Here is a 6,114-nt window from a genome sequence, read left to right on the forward strand (position 1 = left end):
GAGTCCTTTCGAAATGCGCAGAGGGTTGCGGTATGTTATTCAATATCGCTATTGAGGGTGTGATCCGGTCCGAGAGGACCGATCTTCAGCAAGAATAGCCAATTCCTAACCTTCGCAGACGACTTTAACATCATTACTAGGAACCCTGGGACGGCGGAGGCAATCTACACCAGACTAAAACGGAGGCTAGGAGAAAGTGGTAAAAATCAATGTGTCGAAAAACGCAATATATGGTAGGAAGAGGCTCCAGAGAAGGTAATGTTTGCTTCCCACAGACAATGACTATAAACGGCGATGAAGTGGTTGATACAATAATACGAGCAAGAAGCTTCGTATTACAATGTACAATCCTGACAAAGCTGACGATGTACAAATCACTAATTAGACCGGTAGTTCTCTACGGACTTGAGACAGTAACTTTGCTTACAGAAGACAACGTTCACATGCCGAAAGTTGGGAAACTACGATGGGCCGGCCAAACCGCATGGATGCCGGCATGGATGGCACCTCCTCAGAAGAAAAAAAGAGAAGAGAAAAATTCAAACTGTGCTCAGTCTTCAACGCGATTTATTCTGCTCCGTTTCATTTTAACTGTGCTCTTTCTTGCTGAACGCAGTTGTATGAGCAACCGCACACTGTGCTACTCATTGAGGAGAATGTTAATACACTTTGAATAAGTTGATGCGATGCGCTGACGTATGACAACTACGGGTAGTTTTAACATGGGTAGTGCGTTGAGAAAAAACGACGATTGTCAGTAGCGGTCATTGCCATCAGAAAAATAATAATCCATTAATGCAGTTGAATCATGATTCTTACATTTAGTATATTCAGTTGAGTTTGGCTGCCCGTGAACGCAACTGCATTATATGGTTAGGCATGTCACAACGGCAACAGTGCGAAAAATGTTATTTAGATATGGCAACATTTGAATTCCCATACATTTGCTTCTTGACGCGTACCAACAGGAAAGTCCCATTATAAACAAAGGCAATTCTCCGCTAAGATTCAAAATATAACGACTTTTGATTGTCTTGACGCCTCTGAGTCTATAGCTGTTGTACGCGCACCGGTTGTTTTGTTTCCAGGTTTACTGCTGTAGCTACCGAGAGGACCGGGAGCAAAACCGAAAGTTGCTCATTTAAAGAGCGCATTAAGAAATTTTTCTGCACGTCAGTTTTTCTCATTGTGTTTAGTCTGTTTCTCATTGTGTGGATTTACTTCTCATTTCTGAAAGCAGTTCTGCTCATTGTGTGGAACAAAAAAAGTTGCACTTTTTGCACAATGAGTGAGGAAATAACAAGCCTGGATGCCGGGCGACTGTGCAGTGAAATCCGTTCTCGTTAAGAAGCCCACCGGCACCAGCAATAGAGACACCCAACGTACTAGGTGGCTCGACCAAGTTGAAACCGACTTGCATGTGTCGAGACGCTTAACGAATTGGCGACGAATTGATTAGTAGACCAAGATCTTTCAATCGGATAAAGTTCCATAAATTTTTAACCAAGTGGCGTTAGTATTTGAGTGAATTCTGTTTTAGCCCATGAATCGAATGGTGCGATTAACGAAAGGTTGAGCATATATGACTTATAGGGTTGAAAATGCCGAGTTGATTTTGTCGTAGGACTAGGTACGTCCTTGATTTCTATTCTATCTATATGGCGGTGCACTTTAGAAAAACGAAAAGGAAACATGTAACGAAAAGTGGTTATAGTTTGCACGGTTATAACTCAGTCATCCGTCAATAGATTCTAGAAATATTGGTATCAAACGATTGGAAATTTTTCAAAAAATCCTACAACACAGTTGATTAGATGTTTCCCTAACAGACGTTTAATAATTGAGAAAATATTAAACGACTATTCATCATTTCATTATTTTCATTTTTTCGTCTTCCCACGTCAATGCTTCCCTAGCACGGATGACAGAAACCTGTAAGAGATGAGCTACGGGTTAAGCTCCCTTATGATTGTATTTAATTTCGCCCTAGCTGTTGCTGCTTCCCCGGATAAGGCAACGAAGACATCCCAATTCACGAAGCGAGACGCCAACAAACCGAAGAATCCATCAAGATCGACTCATCCGCCAGCGAACGATATGATTTTGGTTGCTATGCCTTTTACTGCGCATCGTCATTCGGTCGCGACACATCGGCAGGAAACATATGTATTTGAAACATTGCTCCTGCTTGCCTTTTGCTGCGCATCGTCTTTCGGTCAGCGGCTTTGGTTGGCGACACATCGGGCAGGCAGCTTTCGAGTCGCATCCGCGGCATCATTTTAAAGTTTTTATTTAAAACATTGTCAGCGGCTTTGGTTAGAGACACATAACATCATAAACATAAAAGTCTATCTTGATTACAGGTCCTACCAGTAGCGTTTGTCCGGTAAACGGTATTCCCACCATTAATCCACACACCAATAACCTATCTGATGGACGAAAGTAGACAATGGACACCACGAGTCAGAAATTTGAGAATTCGAAATTAACAAACGGACCTTTTCAGGTCCACCATTTAAAATAGATGAAGAGTTGATACTATGACTTTCTCACATGTAAGAACATAATCCTTTAATGCACAACTTGGGCATCTATATATGAAATTCGTACAAAAATCACCGGCTTTAGCATTGAGAGACGAATTGCTCTACATTCGTAGTCCTACGTCAAGCTTGCACCCGTGCCGCTAGGCACGGACCCTTGTACTTTTTTGATTATACAAATTTCAAACAAATTTAATGCATACGGGACTACTTATGCAAGCAAAAAAAGACTAGCGCTGGACAAAACGATCATTTTCCCCCATCCTCAAGCATGTTTATGGCGCTGCTTTCGCACTATTTCTTTGATTTTTTTCGTTTTCCAAATTTCTATTTCATTTTCCAAATATAGTTACTCCATGCAGTGATTTCTGGTAAATTTTATTGTCTAGTAAGAATTTTGATAGATTTTAAAATATAGTCAACTTAATATTAATAGATATTCATATACTGAGAAATGAAAAACTATTATTTTTGCACTAGAAAGGCCAGGTCACACCAGGTTTTGTGGATTAATTCAGGGTTTTGAATACATTTCTTCTGTTCACGAGAGCCACAAAATATAATTTTTACGGCATGTTAAATTTTTTCATCCAATTCTTGTATTGTTCAAATTGGTCGAGTAGTGCCGAAAAAGTTCGCCCTCGTTAGCAGAGCCGTACCGTGACATTGTGGTGCCCTTGGCGGAAACCCAATTTGGCGCCCCCTCGTTTCCTAAATCAGTCTTTCTTCTAGGTTTATCATTTTTTCGTATCCACCCCTTATTCAATACTTCACTACACTTAACGTATGTATTGGAAAAATGATCTAATTTCCGATGGCAATAAAAGAAAATACAAAAGACAATCCAATGAAACTAATTTTCCTAGCCAAACGTTTATCTTTTGATCGGCCATAGCGAAGGTTTCGGTGAACCGCTGCAAAGCCCCCTGGCAGGGCATCGAAGGATTTTTATAGAAGGCTTAATAAACGTAGGATTATTAGGCCTTTCATAAAAATACTTCGACGCCGTACCAAGTGACTTTACAGAGGTTCACCGAAACCTTCGCTATGACCGATCAAAAGATAGACGTAGGCATAGTATTCCACTCTTTCGTGACTTTGGCGATCAGCGCCTTCTCCGTTTTGGCCACAAAATTATTGGAGTAAATGCTCCGTTCGAGCTTCGCCCAAAAATTTTCTGTTAGTCGCAGTTGGATGCCGCCGGTACAACGTTTAACTTCAGCCAGTTCATTTCCTCTGTTGATCTCTTGGCATGATGGGCCAAGGCCAGGTTTGACTAAAAAACTCCTTCCACGAAACTTTTCGATGAAGGCGGCAACTTCCGGTTGCTCTAACCTTCCAGCCAGGAACGGAAGGCAAGGGACGATGAGACCAGCTTGTTCTCGGTCTTCATCTTTAGCTTCTGCTGCACGTTACGGTCGCGCTGCACTATCGGGCGGCCCGAATCAGGCTTCCCTTCTACGCTTTCGCCTTTCTCGCGGGAGACGATGTTGTAAATGCCAGATTGGCTGTATTCAGCAGTTAAAAAGTGCTCAACTTTTTCGTATCGGGATGGAACTGGCAGTACGAACAAAGCATCGAGCGTAGTTGTTTGGCTGTTTTCGTGATGACTGTTGCATGCAAATTAATTGACTATGTGGCATGAAAAATCGCTACAACCAGTCCAGTTTTCTAATTCATATGTTGTTGCTAATGCTTTACTAAAATGCAGGCCTTTTTTGGCGCCCCAAGAGCTAGCGCTCTGGGCGGGGGCCAGTCTGGTCAACCCCACGCACAGTAGTCCAAAAGGGCGAAAAGTGGAAGTTTTTTCCTAGTGTCTTTTGTTTGCATTTTACCATTTATGGTCTTCAGCACTTTCGTTTGTATGAATATTTAATCAAAAGCTGTTAAAAGTTAATCGTCACTTACTATAATGAAAATAAAAAAATAACTTTTTTGTGTTAGGAAATATAGACATAGTTTCTTCGGCAAAGTTGTAAATATTGTAAAAACAAGCAACTTTTTTGAAAAAATAAAATTTCTATCTTTATCGAGTGCTGAACTATAGGGCATATTATTTGAAACTTCTGATTGAATTTTCATACTTAGCTTTTCTTAGTTGGATTTTACAAGAATACAATATTCTAGGTAATTATCGAAGCTCTCAAAATACAAGTTTTTGCAGAAGACTGCAAATCTCTTGGACCTTTACTTGCTGAGTTATCGCATATTCAAGCTTTCCATAGCTTCACTAGCTCATGGGGTAAAATGGGGCAAGCGGATTTATGAAATCAGCACTACATCTTAAAGCTTAAGACGAGTATTATAAACTTGTATGGGTTCTGCTTGTCCTTAACCACCCAAATGAGAGTACGGCAAACATACGTTTTATGTGTTTCGCGTTCGCTAAAGGCTCGATACACGACCATTTTTTTGTGTTCGTAGATAGACACATGGTTTCTTCGGCAAAGTTATAGCAAATATAAAGGTAAACAAATTAGCTTATGAAATGACATTTCTATCTTTATCGAGTGCAGAGCTATAGAGCACTTTCTTCGGAAATTCTTTAAAAACAAGTTTTTCATATTTAGCGTATGTTGATTGCATTTTACAAGAGCATATGGTTCTAGGCGATTATTGAAAGCAATTACTAACTTGTGACAGTTTCAGATTAAGGGGGATATTCATACGAACAAAAGTGCTGAAGACCATAAAAGATAAAATGAAATCAAAAGACATTAGGAAAAAAGTTCCGCTTATCGCCCTTTTGGACCACTGTGCCACGCTATGGCGCTGCTTGTTAGTGATTTTTTTTGAATAAACGGAAAATAGTTCATTGTAAAATGGTCCTACAGTACCATCAGCTGAAAATTGTACACGTCAAATAACAAGAAATACGTAACGGAAACCTGAAAGCCCTACAAAGCATAAAAGCTTTCAAAGCTGCTGCAGCGCTTTGACTGTACAACATTGTTTCGTTAATTATTCAAGCTTTCTTTCGTTCAGTTAGTTAGCAACCTAGCACTGGATTCCTATTTTCGATTTTCTTGCTGCTTGACTCATACGGGCCTCACACGCACACACTTGGACTTGGACGCACAGGACATCGGACTTGGGAAGAATAATCGGAAATTTTAAACAACCGTTACCGTCAATTTAGGGTGGCACACACGCACACATCAACACGCTTTCTCTCCCATCACATCATGCTCGCGTCACGAAGGAAAATCTTCTCTGCTCGCCAGCACGCCTCAGCAAGTGGGAGGAAAATTGCCACCCATTCATGGGGCGCACTGCTGCTGCACTGTACATTCTCTTTCGGCAGGCTATCGTCTGCTGAGCCGAGCCGATCGCATCGGTCAGTGTGATGTAAAGTTCGGAACGAGAAACACGACCGGTCGAGTGGTTGTTGGTCGCAGCGTTACGGCCAAACCAAACCAAAACGATAAAAGCCTGCCTCCTCCTCGTAGAATCAAGAATCAAGATAGCTTTTTTTCACAGTGTCACCCTGCTAGCCAAACCAGACAGGATACAATCTTCAGCTGCTTCCCCTCGTGTTGCGCGTAGATGGAAGAAAAAGACTTCGGTCTGT

Source organism: Sabethes cyaneus, chromosome 2, assembly GCF_943734655.1.
Source record: "Sabethes cyaneus chromosome 2, idSabCyanKW18_F2, whole genome shotgun sequence".
In the NCBI taxonomy this organism is placed as follows: domain Eukaryota; kingdom Metazoa; phylum Arthropoda; class Insecta; order Diptera; family Culicidae; genus Sabethes; species Sabethes cyaneus.